General features: G+C 53.2%; 1 long non-coding RNA gene across 1 annotated transcript; it reads left to right on the top strand.

Moving 5' to 3' along the window:
* The first annotated feature begins 2,985 nt into the window (after window positions 1-2,985).
* On the top strand, window positions 2,986-4,077 carry LOC118986898 (uncharacterized). Its single transcript, XR_005066482.1, has 2 exons — window positions 2,986-3,126; window positions 3,645-4,077. It is a non-coding gene; the product is annotated as an uncharacterized LOC118986898 (long non-coding RNA).
* The last annotated feature ends 17,181 nt before the right edge of the window (window positions 4,078-21,258 follow it).

Genomic DNA, 21,258 nt, shown 5'->3' with positions numbered 1-21,258 from the left:
CCTCGCACAGCCGCGATGTCCTCCACGCTCGAATGGTCCAGTGACCCCTGTTGTCTCGAAGGGTCTTTTTCTCACTCGTCTATTGTGTCCCCTTTACTAGAAAGTTCATCCGCTGAGGCCCATTTATATCTCAGAGAAGATGATCAATAGATATCGCTCAGAGAATAGTGGATAAATGAATGAAACAGGTCGGAATAAATGAATAAATTCCAGGTTAATGTTCTTTCCCAAGAAGTCATATTGTTATGGCCAAAATAAAAAAAAAGCAATAACTCTGTCTTTTGAAAGCTGTCCCGGGACCATTACATCCATTCTGCATGAAGTGGTGGAAACGAAGATGCTGAGGATTTTAACTGAAGAAGTGCATTCCTAGATAGCCTCTATTTCTGATCCAGTCGCTGGAGCAGCTGTCCACATTGCAAATGACAGGGCCCTGCCTTCTCAGCCACTTCCTGCCCCTCAAGGGGCATCTGGACACTTGGCTGTTTATTATCTTCTTAATCATTAAGGTCCAAAGGGCCTTAGAGAAACCCTTTATTTTTTTCCCTTCGCCTCAGGACCTTCCTGGCCCCCTGCCCACCCCAGGGCTTGTCCTGAGGACTCATTAAGTCACAGGGACACTGATAAGCGTCTGGGCAGCCCTGGACTTGAAGGAGACCCCATTGTTCCCAGTGACAGGGGAGCCCAGGCCTGGCAGGCATTTTCTTTCCTTCCTCCCCGCCTTTCAAGTCTATTAAAAATGCCTTTCTTCCCGTTTCCTTTCAGATGTCCCTTCTGTGGAGTTAGCTTCACCTGCAGCTTTGTCTCGGTGACCTCACGCTGCTTTCATGTTGTTTTTATCCCAGAGCCACCTCAGCACCTGCCAGAAAGGGGAACTGGTTGTAAAAGGGAAACACTTCTCTTAATTACTCTTCAACTCCCGAGTGACTCGCCCAAGGTCAGGAGCCGGGCAGTGGAGTGTCTATGAAAGCAGGGGCCTCCGTCACGCTGGCCCTGCTGCCCCTCTGAGCTGCCTTCTGCAGGCCCCGTCGCCGCCGTCACCGATCCCTGCGGTGGCATCTCATCTGAGGCTGTTCCGAGAGCTCTGAGTGATGCTGTCTCAGGTGCGATGAGAACCCACCAGCAGCTGCGTGTAGAGGGAATGTTGCAGAGGCGGGCGGGGCCTGGGCTCTCCCTCCGAGGGGTGGGGAGAGAGGCCACAGGAGACGCTTTGGCGACTCTGCAGGTAGACCAGATGTCCTGCAGGTGGGCAGGAAGGGAAGGGGCCTCCGACGAGACCCCCAACTCCCTCCTGTCCACTGCTCCACCACCACCTCTCTGGGGACCAGCAGGCTGGTTTCATCCCCACGTTATTTCGTTCAGGTCAATCCGAAAAGGAAGCCCAGGACCCAAGTCCTCCTAAGTCCCGACTCTAATCTCCCAGAGTTCTGACTCTCAGCAGCTCTGGGAGAGGGAGCAGCCCCATTTCCCCCATTTATAAGTGGGGTCCTGGGTAGCAGGTGTTTGCGTGGAAAGGCTGAGGTGGGGGTGGCTATTGCAGGGGTCTTGCCCTGGCTCTGTGCCAGGCCCAGCTCTGCACGTCCTTGTCCCTGCCAACCAGGGGCGAGAAGGGTGAGGAGACACGTGGGACAGGCCAGGTAGAGCCGTGTGCACAAGGATGTCACTCGGCAGCAGGTCTGCCTGCAATCTGGTTGCTCATTAATAGAAAATTGTATCTGCTCCCGGTGGTCGGTGTGGGGACAGGACTCTGAACTCCCGAAGGTGACTGTGACTGCAGCCAGTCCAGGTCCTCGCCCAGGGGTCTACAACTGCAGATGTTTGTCCCTTGTTTTGGGTGTGTGGACACCGATGTTGCATTGGTAGATGAAGCCCTGGTTGTCTAGTCACAGGTGGTCTCTGGTACCGAGCTAACCTAGAAATCTGAGCGGCCGGTGGTGGGAGGTCCTGCCCGCCACTCCCTCCCCCGGGGTCTGGCAGTCTGCTTCTTTCAGCCTCACTGCCGGCACTGGGTCTTTCCTCTAACCCCGAAGTTCAGATTTCAGGAACCAGGCTGGTCGTGAGAAGGTACATGTCACACACACAGAGTCAGCAAGGGAGGTCCTTGGTTTCGCCAGCTGCCTCTTTCTTGGGTGACTCTGTGCAAATAGGCAGATGGCTTGTGGTGGGGAGGAGCAGAGCACTGTCAAGCCTTAGACAGTTCTGGAGATTAAAAGGCTTTGGGGGTGGTTTGATCAGGTGCAGTCTCCCTGAAGTTCTCTTGGTTCCTACCTCCCTCAGGGTCCAGAGCTGCCTTGGGAGCAAGAAGAGGCTGCAGAGGTTCTGAGAGCTGCATCCACATTCACTGTGTCCAGAGAGAGTCTCAGAAGAGCCAGAAAACGAGGCAAGCATCTCCTGACATCTTACTGCCCACCTGGGCAGGTGGCCAGCCTTGAACCAATGAAGGCAGGGGGGTGAGATAAACTGACTGATTAGGCCAATCATGGCTCATCTGCTCCTGAAGCTGGGGGTCAGGGTCTCGGGCCCACTAGGCTACTGAGCTGGGACAGTCAGGGCCACGTAAAGAAGGGGGTGGCTGAGAGTTGCCTGTAATCCCCCAGTCAGTGTCCAGGGCACAGAGGAAGTCACCAGATCTTCTTTGGAAAAACGGGCACACTGATAATGAGATTGTCTTACGGCAAAGGTGTCATGAGAATCCGATGAGATCCTGGGAGGCAGTGGAATCAGCAGAGCCCTGCAAAACTGTTGGCGGGAGGAGCAAACGTCACCCGCGATGCTGTTATTGTTATTAATGCCCCAACGCTTGTCTGCTTACTGCAGAATTGGTCCTTTCAGGATGATGGAGAGCTAGCTGTAAGATATCTCAATCAGAGGCGCTGAGAATTCTGTTTCTTTATTGTAAAATTATTACTGCGTGAAATTGCTTTTCTCATTAGAATTAATTTTTATTACACAAGCAATACATACGTTTCTTCCCTCTGTAGGCAATTCGAAACATTAGAGACGAGCACACATCCCTATTGCCCGCCTTGGCTTCCACCGGCCCACCCGTGACCCCGGTCATCAGCTGGATGTGATGGAAAACCTGGCAGGGGCACTTTCCACGCAGTGGTCTATGTGGCTTCTTAGGTAAAACACGTAAACATCTTCATTCCTTCAACAAATGCATGTTGACTACCCACTGTGTGCCAAGCACGGCCCCCATGGAGCAGAGGTGAGAGGGAATGAGGCAGAAAATGAACAAATGAAATACAGAGCAGGGTAAAGAAATAGAGGGTGAGCGGTCAGGGAGGGGGTGGCGTTGGGGCAGAGGGAGCAGGTTGGGAGGCCACCCTGGAGGAGGACTGCTAACCGTTTTTATTTTAGTTTTAATCACCGTCACACCACCATGTTTCTTCAAGAGACACTCTCGAAAAAGTGCCACTATGGAGAATTTCTGAGAATAATCCTGCCCAGGACTGCTTGTGCCCTTGGCCGCGGCCTAGGAGGGTCCGCCCTGTCCCACGTGTACCCCCATATCCACTTAATAGTGATCAGAAAACACCATGATGGGCCAAGAGAGACTGCGGAAGAAAAGGGGAAGCTTTCTCATCCTAGCTCTTGTCTTGGTGTTTTCTTCCTGCTCTGGAGCATTTTCCCCTTCGCAGAGACCCCACAAATGATGAAGCTGGACCTGCCTAGAGCACTATAATGAATCTCATTCACTCCGTCCCCTCTCTGCGGTGGTTCTCCCAGTCGGCCAGAGGAACAGGACGAAAGCCCAGACCTGGCCCCAGTCTTCCCGTCTCCATACATGGCAGCCCATCCGACGCCCGGGCGTTGTCCTGGGCGCCTCCTTTCCTTCCACACTCATGTACCCAGCAGCACCACCTGCCAGCTCCGCCTGGAAGAGACCCCCTCTCACCTGCTCCACTGTGACTGTGTGGCTCAGGCCATCATCCCCCTGGTCGATCCCCCTGGTCGCCCTGATCCTGCCCTTGCTCCACCCCCAACCTGTTCTTAGCCAGGTAATCCTGTTAACATACAAACCAGATCAATCCCAATGGCTCACCTCCTTCTGAGTAAAAGCTGAAGTCTTCCGATGACCTATCTCCCCGTCTCCATCACCACTTGTCACCTCTGTAGCATTACCTCTCGTCACACTCCCCTCTGCCCACTAGGCTTCATCCACACTGGTCACCTGCTCTGCCATGTCCCCTGCGCCCAGAGTCTGCACCAGGCACACATTGACTGCATGTGTCAGTGAATAAATGAATGAATGAAAAACAGACATTCTCCCCAAGGCGACACTGCTCCCCCAAAGTGAGAGCTGGTTCTTGGGGAAGAAAAGATTCTATCCTCTTTATGTGAGAACACACATGTACCTGTAGTACATAAACCGTTGGACTGTGTTTCTGCGGCATTAAAATTTCATGAGGGACGATGAAGAAAAAAAGGTCTAAAACGGCTCCTTAGAGGGTGGTAGTGAAATACAGGTTGAAACACACCGAATTAGAGGAAAACCGGTTGAAACTGCAGCCGGTTCTGGCTCCTCCCACACACTGCCCAGGCGTCAGTAGGAAAGCAGAAGACAAATGAAGATACGTCATGTGAAACAGTCTCAGGAGTTTCAAGGGGAAAGAATAGAAGGGAGGCCTCACTGCTTTGGAAAAACAGTTTTTCTTTCCCTGCCCAGGGAAGGACAAACAAAGGATGATATTTACATTTTCCTGAAGCCTCTAATTTGCTCGTTCATCATGTGTCGAGCCCGAGGCCCCTCCACCGCCCGGGATGTTTGCTCGCACCTGACGGTTCCTTTTCCCAAACACGCGTCACTGTCTCTGTGAGGAGGTGCCTCGGTGCTGCTGAGGCTGCTAATTCCATCCATTAGTGTCTCACTGCACCGTCCCACGGGGATCTCGGGGCGGCTCCCGGCAAAGGTGTTTCCCCTGAGCTCCTGGAAGACAAGGGGAGCCGTGGACACAGCCCCCAGCGCAGGGTGGGTGAGAGGATGAGCCCAGAGATGCGGCGCCGCTCCAGCCGCTGCTCAGAAGGGCACGAGGACTGGTGGGGTGGGGGTGGGGTTCAGCAGCGAGGGCTGGGGTTCGGGGCCTTGCCCACACGGAGGTCACAGCCGGACCCCGACCCGGCTTGCAGACTCACCCAGTGGGGACTTCCAGGAGGGGCTGTAACCAGCCCCAGGGAAAGGCAGGGCTGCTGGTGCCTCTGCTCCTGGGACAAGTGTCAGGTGCTAGGGAGGGGGCATGGCAGGGCCCTGGACTTTCCTTTCCTCCACAGCAGCTCACCCCACAGGGCTGGCTGAGGAGCCCAGGCCTCTTCAGAGAAATTCAGTTTGGGCCCCAGGGCCCTGGTTCCAGGTCCCGGCTGACCCCACAGGGAGTATTCAGGTCTCGCTGGGCCCCGGGGTCCTTGTGACAAAGCAACACGGTGGACAGCAAACCCTCTGGATCTGTCCTCGTGAGTCAGTGTCAGCCGCAGCGTGCGGAGCAGCTGCCCGATTTCTCCAACAGAATCTCAGACAGTACACAGAAATTCCATTGTTAGGAGGTCACGCGTCCCGGCCCTCTGAGAGGGGTTGGAACCACTCCCAGGATGGGTGTCCTCCAGGCGGGACAGGGGGGATCTTTCCCTGTGAGTCCCCGACTGCCCAGAGGGAGAGTCCTCCTCATTCCGTGAAAAGCTGAGACATGCTCAGCTGCACAAACTGGAAGCTCAGTTGTCCAGTGTCAGGGGGCTCTTGACGTCCTGGCCTCACTGAGGCCCGCACTCAGGGCCTCTGACCAGTCACATTCCTGGGCTCTTCCAGACTCTGCTTCAGGCTTCTGTCTACTGTTTGAAAAGCAAAGTGGCCATTTGGGATCCATGCCTGTGAGGGGGCCTCCTTGGTGGTTTGGCCGCTCAGCAGGTTGGCTTTGGAGGGTGACTTGTGGGGGCCAAGGACAGGCGGGTCAGGTGGGCAGCAGAGGTGANTCGGGGCCTTGCCCACACGGAGGTCACAGCCGGACCCCGACCCGGCTTGCAGACTCACCCAGTGGGGACTTCCAGGAGGGGCTGTAACCAGCCCCAGGGAAAGGCAGGGCTGCTGGTGCCTCTGCTCCTGGGACAAGTGTCAGGTGCTAGGGAGGGGGCATGGCAGGGCCCTGGACTTTCCTTTCCTCCACAGCAGCTCACCCCACAGGGCTGGCTGAGGAGCCCAGGCCTCTTCAGAGAAATTCAGTTTGGGCCCCAGGGCCCTGGTTCCAGGTCCCGGCTGACCCCACAGGGAGTATTCAGGTCTCGCTGGGCCCCGGGGTCCTTGTGACAAAGCAACACGGTGGACAGCAAACCCTCTGGATCCATCCTCGTGAGTCAGTGTCAGCCGCAGCGTGCGGAGCAGCTGCCCGATTTCTCCAACAGAATCTCAGACAGTGCACAGAAATTCCATTGTTAGGAGGTCATGCGTCCCGGCCCTCTGAGAGGGGTTGGAACCACTCCCAGGATGGGCGTCCTCCAGGCGGGACAGGGGGGACCTTTCCCTGTGAGTCCCCGACTGCCCAGAGGGAGCGTCCTCCTCATTTGGTGAAAAGCTGAGACATGCTCAGCTGCACAAACTGGAAGCTCAGTTGTCCAGTGTCAGGGGGCTCTTGACGTCCTGGTCTCCCTGAGGCCCGCACTCAGGGCCTCTGACACAGGGCCCCAGTCACATTCCTGGGCTCTTCCAGACTCTGCTTCAGGCTTCTGTCTACTGTTTGAAAAGCAAAGTGGCCATTTGGGATCCATGCCTGTGAGGGGGCCTCCTTGGTGGTTTGGCCGCTCAGCAGGTTGGCTTTGGAGGGTGACTTGTGGGGGCCAAGGACAGGCGGGTCAGGTGGGCAGCAGAGGTGAGTGTGTGCCCACTGTCCACAAGGTTTGTCATTATTCCCATTTCCTGGCCCACAGAGCCGGGTGGGCTCAGGGATCCGGCCATGTCCTTCTTGAAGTTCAGGTGGCCTTTCATTTCATTCTCTGCCTAGAATCTGGTGATCAGCTCCCCTCCCCGCCCTCCTGAGTCCCATATCAGTGTCAGCATGGCTCACGTGTGGCCTCCCGTGTCCATGGATATTTGTGCCTGTCTCTGATTCTGATGAGCACACGAGGCCTGTCCCATCACTGTCCCAATGTTACAGGTGAAGACCACAGTGAAGGAGCTGGCCTGAGCCCCCGGGGACGGCCAATGAGACACATGGTCTGGCGTGCACAGATCTGAGGGTTTATATTGAGGGAATTCCAAGTCTGGAGACCAGGGGAAGGTCAACGTGGCCGTCTCTTGGGGACGTTCCCCTCCCTCCCTAGGGAGTGTTAGACACAGTCAGTGCAGACCCCCGTGTCCCTCGAAGCTCAGGAAAAGAGCAGAGTTTCATTCAGAAGGGCACTGTCATCCCCCCCACTGCTCTGAGGTGGTGATGCAACCCCATCACCATCTACGCTGCATCTGGTCCACTCTGGGCCCTCAGGTCCTGCAGGGCCCAGGCTTCCTGGCGGCAAGCTGGTGTCACATGGGAGCCCAGGATTACTCGGACCCGCTGCTCCAGACGCGGTGGATGCTCGGGTGACCCCTGACCCAAGGCAGGCGAGGGGCGTCTACGGAAACAGAAGGCCAGGGCACGTTGGAGTCCGATGTGGGGGGACAATGGAACCTTCTGTGCGAAGGATCCTGGGGGAGGGGATGGGGCGGGGAGACCAGGGCTTAGTTGCAGGGTCTGGGACACAGGCCTCAGTGAGCAAATTCAGACACTGACCCGGGAGGTCAGGCCACAGTGCAGCAAAGCAGCTCTGAAATATGAACCCACTTACCCCACGAGTCAGGTGGCCGCTGTGGGGGGGTTTGGTCTCCATCAGAGACGCACGGGGAGGAGCTCAGCTCAGTGTCAGGGGCTTTGTGCGTTGTCCCCATGGTGTCGGGAGTGGGGACCAGGCTGCGGAGGCCTCTGAGTTCCTGGACTGTTGGTTTGGTTTGCTGGCACATTCCTGAGAGGAAGGAAGTCTGTGCCTCTGACCTCTGACCTCTGACCCAGCTGCTTCAGTGCTCCAGGGTCCCTCACGTCACCTTTCCACCTGGATGTGGAAGGACAGGCTGCCCATTGATGAAACTGAGAAATGGGAGACGGGTCCCATCAGGCCCGGGTTCCCAAGCTCCTGTCACTCAAGGGCCATCATCCTGACCCCGGGGGTTCAATCACTCCAGCTGGACACTCTGCTCTGAAGCTGTGGGCCCGGCCGTGCCGGACTTTCTGAGCGGCACTCAGCCTGTTGTAAACGAGGGAAATGTGGCTTGAATTGGCCACCGCACCCCCAAATGGCCACAGCATGTGCAGTCAGCTGACGTCTGTGACTCACCATGTGAGTCACGTGGGGGCAAACACGGACTCGGGGCCCTTCCAGGTCAGCTCCCCACTGACTCCGTGCTGCCCCGAGGACAGACCTTTGCCTCCGCGGAGTTGTTAAAAACTGAAACCATTGATGGCCCAGAATGACTCTGTCTTTTACGGACTCACCTGCAAATTACAGTAACAGTCACCTGGGGCTCCTGAAGCTGTAATTAACACAGGCCATTTACTGTCACGTGGGGACGGGTCACTGAAACTATCTCAGCATTGAGAGCTGAGATGATGTCCATGGAAAATAATGATCGTAGACGCCACCGAGGCGACTAATTGGCCGAGATGTGTCAATCTCTATATGGAAACCGGTGTCACAATGACGGGTCTGAAGTTTACCTAGGAATTTCTTCCCTCCCATGACAGTGAGAGACTCGTGCAAACCCCGTGAGTTTCCCAGCAGGCTTGTCTTGCTGGCCACATGCTGATAGGTCAGAGGAGCCGCCTGGGCGGTTGTCCCTCCTCCCAGCCCAGGGGCCGCGTCTGCACCTGGAGCCCCGGCCAGAGAGGCCTGTCCTTTGTTCCAGGGGCCAGGATTTCAATATCACGAAGCAGCAGGAGGAACGAGCTGGTGGAGATCAGCGAAGGCAACACAGAGAAGTCACCAGGCTGGTCGGTCAGGATCCACGGTACTTGTTCCTCTCCTCCCGAGAGCCGCCTCTCGGCCACCTCGAAACAGTGTCCCCACGCCTCCTTGTGAGCCCAGCCAGGGTCCCTTGGATCCACTGCGCTGGGCGGGAATCCACCCTCGTGACCCTCCACGTGTCCTGCCTCCCTTGTCGGTGAGCCCCGACTCTTCCTCACGTCCGGAAACACACCGAGACCCTGGAACGCGGGGTGCAGGGAGGCCTCTGAGCAGAGATGAGTCTGTGGTTGTCTACACCGCCATCCTGAAACGGACTGTCCTGCTGCCTCAGCAAGTTGGTTTTCAGGGAGCAGTTCGGCAGCCCTTTTAGGACTCGGATCACCCTGGTGTCACGTGTCCCCGGGAGAGGCTCCAGTGGATGGGGTGTCTGCAGTGGGGCCCCTCTAATTAGACCCATGTGTCCTGCAGCCCGGGTGGGTCCGTGCATGGCCGGCCTGCCCTGTGTCCCAGAACTGCAGCTGCAAGGCTGGGTTGGATGTTGCTCTTCAGGGGCGGCCGCGCACCTGGGTCCCTCACTTCCTGGGCACAGGTGTTGCTGCAGGTCATGGTGATCACACTTCCCTGTTAGTGCGTCATGTGCTGGGAGACAGATTTCCCTCTTACCTGCTGGTGAGTGGGTGGGTGGGCAGCGAGCTGGCTGGGAGAACGCAAAGGCCTGATTCCATTTGGTTCCAACTTGGAGATCTGAGGCCGGGAGATGGAAACTGTTCCTTCGACAGGGGAACAGAGCTGAGAGCCAGGCCCCCGGAATTGGTATTCACTCTGAAACCCCCTCTCTCTGGTTTGGCAGAGAGAACCTGTCTGTGGAGGTCACTGTGGTGCAAGGTCAAGTTACCATGTCCAAACCGGCCTCACAAGTCACAGAGTAGAGGTTTCCTCGTCCCTGGTGAGATCCCGGGGTCTATATCTCAGGGTGTGAACCAGGATTGGGGGAAGGATGTGACAATAGCCAAATGACACAAACCCTTGGGACCGGACACGCTGTGGCCCTCGTAGCCCCTGAATCTCCTTGCCTCCAGCTCTAGGGGAAGCAGCTGGTCTTCGTGCCCAACCGTGGGTCCTGAGCCCCCTGTCACTTTGTCACATGTTCGGGTGGGGGCACCGTCATCTGCTGGTCCGAGTTCGGTGAAGCCCAGCTCTGTGCGCACACCCCGCTCTGGTTTGTCTGTCTGTCTGCTCTAATCAGATCCTCAAGGCTCACGGAATCCCACTAATGCGGAGACCGTCTGTGTGGATGTTGTGACATCAGCTCATCGCCACTTCCCAGCCGTTTCTCACTGCGAGTTTGTCAAACCCAGACTTGGCCTCTGCCAGGGCCCAGGGCCCAGCAGGGGAGGCCTGTCTCCTCCGAGTCACACGTCACTCCGTTTCCTGTGCTTCATCCTGACATCTTCACTGGAGGGACTCCACTGGTGTCCCATCCCGATGACGGCTCTTACTGTGGAGTTTGTTACTAAATCACCATCAGCGTCACTGTGGTGGCTCCTCTTTGAGGGCAGAGTTAACTGGGCGGAGGGGCAAGCTCTGTTCCTGGCCCTTAGGAGTCAGGAGAGAACGGACAGGACCTGCCCACCAATAAGTGCTTCCCCCCAGGCAGCGTGTGCTGGTCAGGGCTGGCTGCTCTGTCTGTGTGGTTGCACAGTGTCGGCTGGCAGTTCCACAGGACATTGCTGTCAGTCATGATTCCCATTGGACAGGAGTGGAAAGTGAAGCGCAGAGAGGTTATGTGACTAGTCTGAGGTCACACAGCTCCTTCTAAGAGGAAAAGCCACGTGGGAAAAGTCATTCAGGGCTAACCCTGTGAAAGGGACAATTCAGTGCTAAGCTATCAGGCTGAAAGTGTCAGCTTTCATATCAAACCAAAATGAGTTTAAGAAGGAATTAGCTGATTTCTTAGGGCAGAGACCCAGAAATCAGCACTTTCTTAGTGCTGAAAGTTCAGATCCAGCAGGTGCCCCACCCTTCCTCCCTGAAAACCCCGCCTCCTTCAGGCAGGGACCCCGTCTCCTTTCTGCCTCCGTGGCACCAGAAACAGGGCTCCATAAATAATTGATCATCATGGACACACCAATAGGAGCCCGTGCACTTCAGCCCGGCAGCCTGCTCACTCCTGAAGACATTCTAAGTGCATTTCATTTGTTTTTAGTTTTTCTTAAATGGATGAAAACGGAAGCCAGGGGAGCACTGTGGACTTGCTGAGAGTGGGAAAGAGAGAAATAAATGTAAGTGGAGGGGGCCCACAGGACCCCCATTCAGAGTCTGAACCCCAGGCACCTGCTGTGACTCTAAGTTCTCTCTCAGCAGACAGGCCGTTCATGTCTGTCCCCACACAAGGTGATGCCACCTTCCATTTCCGAATGGAAACAGGTGTTTCCTGCCCAGCAGGGCTCTGAGGCTCTGAGTCTAAGAATCAGTAAAGAACGTGGGTGACGCATGAAGACCCGCCGCCAATCAGCGCCAGAGGGGCGGGCCTGTGAGGGTAGGGGGCGGGCCCTGCTGCTGAGTCGTTCATTAATGGCTGTTGCAGAGCACTCGTCCCTGCTGGGCTCTGGGTGCTGGGAAAGGACGGGGGACAAAACCAGTCCCTGTCCTCCTGGAGGTTACTTTGTCATCTGAGGACGAGCAATGGAACCATCCATGGTGTGACGTCAGGGAGGTGTCATTGCTATCAAGGACGGTAGAGCTGACAGAGGCAGTCACATTGGTGGTCAGGGAGGGCCTGTCCGAGGAGCTGAGCAAGTCCTGGAAGGGCACACCATGCAGAGGGGACAGCAGGTGCAAAGGCCCGGAGGCAGGAGAGGCCCGGGTGACCTAGTCACTGTCATCTCCTCCTGGAAGGCTTCCCCTCCTGTCTGCTCCCCCGACTTTCATCTGCTCCCAGCCCGAGTTCACCCCCCTCCTCTCCAATGAGCACCCGTCACGTCTGCTCCCCTCGTCTCGGACCCTCACCCTCAGCAGTGCTGGCGCTCTGAGCTGCAGCATTCCCTGCTGTCGGGGGTTCTCCCGTGCATGGCATATTCAAATGGTTGTTTTAAGCTCCTATAATTTGGAGTAATTTGTTGTGCATCAATAGTAAGTGGAACTCCTGGGTTATCTTCTACCAGCCTCGCAGCCCAACTAGAAAGAGGGTCTTTATTTCCATTGTTCTAGGATCAAGTGGTCATAGGACCAGGCTGGGTCCCATTCCGCCCCAGGCCAATAGCTACGGCAGGAAAATAGAGTGTCCTGATGGGCCAGGGCTGGGTCACTTGCCTTCTGAGAGTGGGGTCAGCACTGGGAATTACCATGAGGTTTGGGAATGGGGAGAGAGAGAAAGAGGCTTCTTCAAGGAAAAAGTGGAGTAATGTGTACTCTGGCCAGTGTGGCTTAGTTGGTTGGAGTGTTGTCTTGAAGCCAAAAGGTTGCTGGTTCGATTCCCAGTTTAGGGTACACGCCCAGGTTGTAGGTTCGATTCCCAATTAGGGTGCATGCAGGAGGCAACCTCCCGATGTTTCCAACTCACATTGATGGGTTTTTTTTTTTTGGTCTCTCTCTCTCCCTTCCTCTCTCTCTCAAATGAGAATAAAATTAACCTTAAAAAAAGAAAAGAAAAGAAAAATTGGAATGATGTGGGGGAAAAGTGGTGGCTGGAAGCTGGGCAGGCAGAGATAGCAGCTGTTCCTTCCGCAATTTACTATGATAAATGAGTTTAATTTTTAGAATGAATAAAAGCCATCTCACCATGTGGCTCCATGAACAGCAGCCGGGGCTTTGGGGGCTCCACACTCTGCAACTTCACCACGATTCTCCTCCGTGGGTACCACTGCTGGGATCTCACTGTTCCTTTAGGGAGTCTGGGGGATGGATGTCAATCTACCCATTTGTTGTTTTTTTTTTAAAGATTTTATTTATTTATTTATCTTTAGAGGGGAAGGAGAGAGGGAGAGAAACATCAATGTATGGTTGCTTTTCCTGTGTCCCCTGCTGGGAGTTGGCCTGCAGGGAACCGGCCTGCAACCCAGGCATGTGCCCTGACTGGGAATCGAACCGCGATCCTCTGGTTCGCGGGCCCGTGCTCAATCCACTGAGCTACACCAGCCAGGGCTTCAATCTACCCATTTGGCTGACAGGGAGCCCGAGCTACAGAGAAGAGGGAAGTCTTGAGGCAACCCCAAGCAGAAGGAGTGGTGAGTGGGGGCTGAGCTCCAGGGCTGACTCAGGAGCCCCACTCGAGGCCAGGCAGATGGTCAGCTACCAGGACCTTCTGACCACCAGGATGATCATCGACAACCTTCATGTCCACCCTGCTGTTGGGGCCAGTCTTTGTCCCCATCTATGGGGAGGACCCCTGACAAGCCCCCCAGGCCCCCCAGACCCCGAAGGCCCCCAGGCCCCAGTGTCAGCAGGTTTACGGAGCAGTCACAACCACACCCTGCATGGCATGCTAACCCCCAGCGGAGGGAGGGCTCTGAGTCAGCTGGAGGAGAAATTGACGCCCATCGCCTCTGAGACATAAGTGCCTAGTAGTTCTTTGAATAGGCCTTGGGCTTGGCTGACTTTGGGGCCCCTCCCTGCTCCTCTCCACTGCACAGACGATCATCTCTTAATAATTCAGTCAAAACCGAGAGGATGGGGAGAGGGGCGCCCAGCACTGTCCTCTCTGATTGGGCTGACTCTCGCGACCGGCTTCAGGAAGACAGCAGGCCCCTCTCCGGAGCGCTGACACCAAAGCAACATCAGCCCTGGCTGCTGTACCTCAGCTGGTTGGAGTGTTGTCCGCAGACAGAGAGGTTGTGGGTTGATTCCTGGTCGGGGCTCATCCCCAGGTTGCGTGTTCAATCCCTGGTTGGGACTGGGTGGGGCATGTACAGAGAAGGCAACCAATCAATGTTTCTTTCTCACATGGTCAATGTTTTCCCTCTCTCTCTCCCCTTCTATTTCCCTTCCCCTCTTTCTTAAAAAAAAATGTCCTTAGGTGAGGATAAAAAAATAATAAACATCTACTACGTTGTGACATTTGCCTGGACACCCTGGCTTATTAAATTACCTCTAATTTTGACTGGTGTCGATGTGACATGGGGCTGTGATCACAGTCCGCTCAGCCACCTGCCCCAGGGCACCCCTCATGCATCTCTGCCCCTCCTGTGTCCCAACCTGGTGGCCAGGAGTGCAGAAGAGAGTGTCCCTTCTGATGTCAGCCAGGCTTTGGGGCCCTCAGGGAGAGGGGACCGGCAGGCGACATAGGGGCGTGCTTTTGGGAGGCTGGGAAAGCAGCTGGGATCTCAGAGGGGGGTGATTTCAGGTGAGCTGGGGGTTTGTGAACAGGGGAGTGGGGACAGCAGTGACGAGGAACAGTGACTTGGTACCATGCTTGGTGCGAACACGGTCTCCTCTCTGTTTATTAATTTTTTTGTCAGCACACCGCCTCTTGCTGCCAGGGGTATACAACACAAAGGAAAAGATTAATAGTATCTGCTTCCTGTGGGTAGACTGCCTAATAGATATGCTGGCCTGCAGACCTCCTGGGGCTTAACATTTCTGTTCATATGATTTAATTTTTGAGATATGATATAAATGCCTTTTTTGGAGGGAGTTGGAGTAGGGGGATTTCAAATATTAGCATAAACAGGTCACTTACTTTTTTCACTCTTAGAGATTGTAAATCATTTGGATCTCTTTGGGGACAATGCATTTTACAGGTGCAAATTGCATACAAGTTCAAGTTCAAGTGTCTCTCATCCTTGCCATCGATGAAAAACCATGTCGCACTTCACTCAAAAGCAGCATGCATGTAAGCAATGTCAGCTTTCAGAGAACAGAACCTTAGTTAAAGGCAAGGTAGCTACAGTCTGCTAGGGCTACCAAAACCAAGTTCCATGGTCCAGGGGGCCTGAACAACAAAAATTTATTTTCTCATAGTTCTGGAGGCTGGAAGTCCAAGGTCAAGGTGTCAGCAGGGCTCTTTTCTCAGAGGCCTTTCTCCTTGGGTTGTTGATGGTCGTCTCTCCCTGTGTCTTCACGTGGTCTTTCCTCTGTGCATGTCTTAATCTCGTGTAAGGACACCAGTCGTATTGATTAGGGCCCACACTAACAAACTCATTTAACCTTGATTACTTCTTTAAAGACTCTGTCTCCAATTACAATTATCTGCTGGGGAACCGAAGGTTAGGACATCAACATGAATTTTTTTTGGGGGGGGGCACAATCCAGCCTATAATAGTTATTTTTCATAAAATCAAGGCTTTCTCTCGCCCAGCCATCCCAGTCTTCACCCAGACCTGTCATTTCCTGATTCTTAGAGTCATTAATCAAGCTGTCAGCAGGAATTTACTGAGGACATTTTATTCTCGGGTTCAAGGAATAGTGGATGGTGCTAAGACCCTAGGAATCACTCGCTGAATTCATAACACGTTTGGTCTACCTGGAGAGACAAAAATATTTAATTACCCTGCCCCACAACTCCCCTTTCTTATTGCCAGGAAAGAACTACAAGAGAAGGACTATTCTCGGGAGTCTCAGAGATTCCTCTGGTCTGTAGCATTTATCACCTCTAGTCTCTTAGGGAATATGCTGAATGTTGCCCACGTACTACTTCCAGAGTTCCCATTTTTCCCACATGTCATTGAAAATTTGGCCATTTCCACCCTAGTGACTCAGCACCAAAGAAGTCATCCATCTCAGGTTTTAAATTAACTACAAAATGTAGAAGAGACAATTCAGCCCAGGGGGGAGGTAGGCAGTAAGCTCATTTTAGCAAGCTTAAAAGCATTTTGGAAGAAGAAATCATATTTGGAAAGTTGGAAGCTGGAGGAAAATTCTGCCAAGTTTGGTGTAAAAAAAAAAAAAGCCCACCTCATTATGTAGCTTCAAATTGTTTAGGAATATTTTATCAAATGATCCATTCCCAGCAATGTTATTTTAGGGATCTATTTGATACCAGCTGACATGCTTCTATTTAGTGTTTCCCTGACTTTGAAAATCACAGCATCCAAATTACGGTCTCTAATGAAAGAAGGTGGCAAGTCTGCCACTGGAGCCTGATTAATATATTCATTTCTTTACCCGTCTCATTCTTGCCTCAGATGATGGGTGAACATCAGTTAGTTATTTATTTTGGAGGAAAAATGAAAGGAAAACAAGAGTGCAGTGGTCGTCAGGTGAGCACACCCTCTATCTATGGCTTCCTCCGGCCCATCCACATAGAAGCAGGTCACTGGGTACTGGCCTGGCTCCTGGAGATGGCTTATGAACTTGGCTGATGTGCTTTAGATGAGAGAGGTCCTGTGGTCCCTCGGACTGAGGGCAAGAAGAAGTCTCCACAAGGTGAGGCCATCTTGAGATGCTTTTGTGAAAGCTGATGTCTACTCACGATGTGTGGACTAGTTTGCCGTTGGTCCTACTCAGAGCTGGTACAGAAGCGTTCATTTTTTAAGAAGGAGATTCACCTACTTGGTGTGCCTCAGGCAGGGGCTTTCTTCCCCCGAGCTCTACAGCTGACCCAACTCAGGAACTAATGGCTCCCCCTAGGCCAAAACAAGGCTTCTCCTAGAAACCTCCGTGACAACCCTTCGGAAACACCATTCAACCTGCTGGTAACATGACCTTGATGTTGGGTTGGCAGGACCCACCTGGGTTCAGGTGTTTCTGCCTGGTTAAGGCTCTCAACTTTGAGTCTTAAGTGTTTACCTACGCATACTTTAATAAGGTTCAGATTGTAAGCACATGCACTAGGGAATTAAAATACAAAAGGAGTATTTTGTATTAGCACCCCAGCTACAGCTAATACCTCCTGTCTTCAATGCATGTTTCCCGGTGTGTGGGGAACCCCCCCCACCACCAACATCACCATCCCCACCATCAACAACATCACCGTCACCTTCATCATCACCACCACCACCTTCACTACCTCCACCACCAACACCATCAACATGGCAATCCCCACAACCAATAGCATCACCACTACCTTCACCCCCACCACCACCTTCATCACTATTCCCACCATCAACAACATCACCATCACCTTCACCACCACCACCACCACCATCACCATCCCCACCACCAACAACGTCACCACCATCCTTGTCACCATCATTGCAGGTACAATCCGAATGAAAAACCATTATTCTAGTTGGAAGTATATAGGCAAATGCTTTTGTAAAGTAGACTTCAAAGGAAGAAAATATACTGGTAACAAAACAACTAGTGAATTTCTTGGGCATAATTTCTAAATCAGTGAAGATTGAAAGTATGCTAAGGGCTTTTTATTATGAAAAATGCTGTAAGCTACTAATAAGAAAGGGCAGGAACACGGAGCCTGGAAATGGCCCTCATTAATGGTGACTACTTCGAAATGAATTGGTGCTATGTTTGACGGACGCTGAATTTCATACATTCTAAGTGGATGAGAGAAAAATGAATCACCTTCAGTGCAAACAAATATAAATCCTCAGAGGATTTTTTCCAAAAGAAAGGGGCCACTCAGATGTGGTGTAGTCTGAGTCAGTCCAGAGCCTTCCACCTTATCACAGGGTTTGCGAAGCCAAAACAAAAGAGGGGGCGTCTTTCACCTCTGTTAACACTCACGCATCCATCATCGTTCTTTCTCGTCATAAAACAGAGAATTGAAAGGCCATCACAAAGCTCTCCTGCGTATTGTGCTGCCCAGGGAAGGCAGACAGCCGCTAAGTGGAGGAGAAATGAAACCGGAAGACCCAAGTCGTGCTGGGAACGAAAGCAGAGTGCGCGACTGTGTCGGAACGCACCCTCGGGTGGGCGCCCTGGTTTCCAGAGACCCTCGCAAATTCTAGCAGGAACGGGCTCACACCTACTTGCATCTTGTAAGCCTGGTGGGTCCCCAATTATTTCTGAGGTTGAAACTGTAAACAGTGTCATTGCTTGGGTTGCCCCAGAGCAGAGCTGGAGACAAGGACCCTTCTCTCTCCCTCCTGCTCTGTTGATCTCCATGGTGTCTAACATCCTCTATCAGTTTTGATTTGGGTTGCTTCTTTCTGCCCCTGAGTAAAATAAAAACTCCACGAGGGCAGCAATGTTTGCCCATTTGCTTCCTGCTTTATCTTTGGCTCCTAGAAAAACACCTGGCACACGGTTGGGCATGCCACAAAAATCTGTGGAATGAAAAAAACATGAAGTGACATGGAGAATACTGGGAGTGGGGTATTTTAGACACAGTTATCAGGGAAGGTCTGTTAGAGGAGCTGATGATTGCGTTGGGCCTGGAAGGATGAAGGGGCTCGTTGACGGAAGGTGTGGAGGACAGGGTATTTCCGATGGAAGGAACAGCCTGTGCAAAGGCCCTGAGGTAGAACAGAACAGGTTGCGTTCAAGACCTTCAAGATGACCAAAGTGGCTGGGGTTCTAGGAATTGAGGGGTGAAGGGTAGGGATGGGAAATCTGGCTGGAAAGATGGCCGTGGCCTCCCTGTGCAAAGTTCTGAGTCCATCTAAGATGTATTAGAAATGTATGCTCATCTTTATCACTTAAGTATTCAAACAACTCCTCCTGATTGTCCTCTAATCACTTGTCAGATTATAACTCTCAGGTTGTACATCCGTTTTTCCCCTTGTCCTGTGAGATCCTTGGGGACAGAAGACCTTGCCTGGTTCTCCTGCGCTTGTCAACACTGAGCACACATCCAGACTCTCTCATCACCCAGCTGTGTTGGTGGCCTCCCTTATGGAGTATCCCCCACTGCCCCAAGGAACACTTCAGCTCTCTGTGGACTCTGGGCTGCGCCAAAGAGCCAGGAGAAGAAGGGTGTTCGACAATCGTTGTCACGGGTTCGGGGAGCTGGTGCAGCGTCTGCCGTGTGCCTGCTTAGCATCCGCTCCCTTTTTTTCGGGCATCGGTCCCTCTGCTTTCCGTCAGGGACCCATGGCGCCTCACCTGTCCTTCGGCAGGGAGCGCACGGGGCAGCTCTTCTCAAGGCCCTCGTCCTCCACCACCAAGAAAGTTCCACGTTGCATATTCTGTGAGTTAAAGGTCTCAACTAGCAACGAACTCTTAATTCATGCTCCCCTTGGCCAAGTGCTGTGACTTTTATAGATTTTAAATGTGTTACTGGAAAAATATTGCAACTTCTTTTCAATACACATCTCCAGGGTGCTCTCCAAGCCTCGACAAAGACGTGAGGGTGTTACTGGAAGTCCACTCTCCCGCCCCCTGCTCAGCCCTCTTCCCCACCTGAGAGCCACACCCTCCTTTCCAGGCGCACCTTGGCGGGGTCTCGGGGAGACCCGGGTATGGAAGAAAGCATGCTGTTTTGCTGTATTAGGGAACAGGGAGTGCTTGTCCCTTCCTCCCCAAGACGCAGTCCTTACCCTGAGCCACGTCTCGGGTCAGACGTTGGAGACTGAGGACCTTGCACACCAGTGTGAGCTGTCAGCACGCCACCCACATGGCCCCTGAAGTGGACACGGAGATGGACAAAGACCTAGTCAGAGTTGGAGACTCTTGACTCTTCCATCCAGGCTGTTGGACACAAAAGTGTGTTTTTATTGGGGTTGCTGAGGGGTGAACATGGGCCTTCCAGGAGCCGGGCCCTCAGAAGGGGCTGCCTGAGAAGGATGCCCACAGAGGGGAAGGTGTGCCAGGGGTGGGGAGAGATGCTACCCGGGCCCAGGCACTGGGTTCAGCCATGCCTGAAGCTAGATTGATCGAGACTCTAAAAAAGATGTAAGCTGGTGCAGCTCCATTTCTTCAAGCCATTTGATGCGATTTCTGTCACTTGTCATCTGGAGTCCCGCTGAACAGAGACGAACTAGAAAAGATCTGACATGCACAGAGAGAGGCTTCAGACTTCGTCTGGGAGGCCTCAGAGACAAAACCAAAACACCGCCTTTCAGCTGGGGCGGCTGTAGGCTTTCATGCCAACGTTGTTCTCACTCCTGCAGGACACGGTGTGGGTCATGGAGTCCTGGACTGCCCCTGGGTCTGAGAATCCGGCAGAAACACAGACTTTCAGGCTGAACCAAGACCGAAATTCCTTGCCTCTTTATCGTTGATCTTTCCCCAAAAGACAAAGAAAAAAAGAAATGCAGCTTACATAATTATTCATGTCTGGCAGAAAAGACACATAACTGAAATTAAGATTTTACATTGTTTAGAAACTTGAATGAACGTTGCTGGACCCAGACTCCCATTTCCCCGTCCACGCTGTCCCCTCTGTGGGAAGTACATGACATTAGCTCCGGTTAACTCTGTGCTCCTTCCTCAGCATGGCGTTCACTCCGGGTGGCCCTACTGTCTGCTAAAGACACTGGAACACGATCTGTTCAAGGTTACTGATGATGCTGTAAGCGTTTTCTTAAAGATTGTTTTGGTTTTGGCAAGACCGAGAATCCATAAACACATTCTGTTATGTATTCTCTCACTTACTGTTTACATATTTCTTTTAAAAAAAACAACCCTGACTTCCCTTCTGTCGTAGAGTTACGTTCATGCCCTTCCTTCTGGGCCCCCTCGGCTGTCACAACACACCAATTTGTTTAGAAGGATAGGGTGACTCAAATCTGCTTCCCCCATGACCCCTAAATAAGTCATCTCCATCCATCACTATCTTCTGCTGTGAGTGTATGAAATCTGCTTTTAGCCAGGACATGCAAATGCAGCTTCGCAAGGCCAGTCACGACACGTATGTCTTAGGGAAGAAAAGACCGTCCCTCGTTCTTATCTCTCCCACCAGAGGTGTCCCCAGGCCAAAGTCACAAGGACCAGGGTTGTCTTGAGAGGAAGGTAAGGCAGGGTCTGGGCAGAAATCATTTTTTCACTGAAGCTGGCATCTGACTAAGGTGAACAGTGGAATTGTATATACGTAACAGTGAAAGAAACCCTGTATCGTCAGAACATAATGCACGGTGGAGGGTTTGTTTTCATTGTTTGTTGCCCGGGAAGATCCCACGGTGAGGAGGCCTGAGTTTCTCCCATACAGGCCGGCTTTCGCTCGTGGATGTCGGCGGAATGCATCTCGAGGGCCAGCTGCCTGTGGCTGTGATGAAGAGGCACCGCTGAGTGCAGCGTCCATTCTCTGCCCCTGATGGGGGCAGACGCTGTGCAGGGCAGTGGTCGGCTGGGGGCGGGAGTGAGGAGCCGGCAGGATCAGGGCAGAGTCTCACCTGGGAGACAAGGGGAGCTTCGAGGTGCCAGCTTCCTGCTCTGGCTCCACCTAGAAGTGGGGTTCCCAAGGAAAGCCAGAACCACCCTCCTTGAGAACCCTTTCCGTAA

The sequence above is a fragment of the Sturnira hondurensis genome, unplaced genomic scaffold (genome assembly GCF_014824575.4).
Source record: "Sturnira hondurensis isolate 20B ecotype Veracruz unplaced genomic scaffold, ASM1482457v3 Scaffold0004690, whole genome shotgun sequence".
Classification (NCBI taxonomy): Eukaryota; Metazoa; Chordata; class Mammalia; order Chiroptera; family Phyllostomidae; genus Sturnira; species Sturnira hondurensis.
The sequence above is the reverse complement of the archived record's forward strand: the minus strand, read 5'-3'. Positions and strand labels throughout refer to the sequence as shown.